The sequence below is a fragment of the Penaeus monodon genome, chromosome 29 (assembly GCF_015228065.2).
Source record: "Penaeus monodon isolate SGIC_2016 chromosome 29, NSTDA_Pmon_1, whole genome shotgun sequence".
NCBI classification, from domain to species: Eukaryota; Metazoa; Arthropoda; class Malacostraca; order Decapoda; family Penaeidae; genus Penaeus; species Penaeus monodon.
The window spans coordinates 24850862-24851091 of NC_051414.1; the positions used below are offsets into that span (position 1 = coordinate 24850862).

A 230-nucleotide genomic window follows, 5' to 3' on the forward strand; every position below is an offset into this window, starting at 1 on the left:
TTAGGGTTGGATTTCGAGGGAGCCCCCAGGCTCAGAGACCTCCTTTATAAAAAAGTAGCAATCATGAAATTGGTTTTATTATTAAAGAGAATCAACAAGGTGTGTCGGGGGGGGGGGGGAGGTCATAAAGCAGAAAGGTGGGGTGCCCCTCGCCATATCAAGGCGGTGCCCCACCCTTTGAAGAAAAATTGATATATTTGTTTTTCGAAGAAATGCGGCTCAACTTTCAC

General features: G+C 46.1%; 1 protein-coding gene across 1 annotated transcript in view; it reads right to left on the reverse strand.

The window, feature by feature from the left end:
• LOC119591786 (ankyrin repeat domain-containing protein 29-like) overlaps nucleotides 1-230 on the reverse strand; it is a 2890-nt gene that overhangs the window by 2097 nt on the left and 563 nt on the right.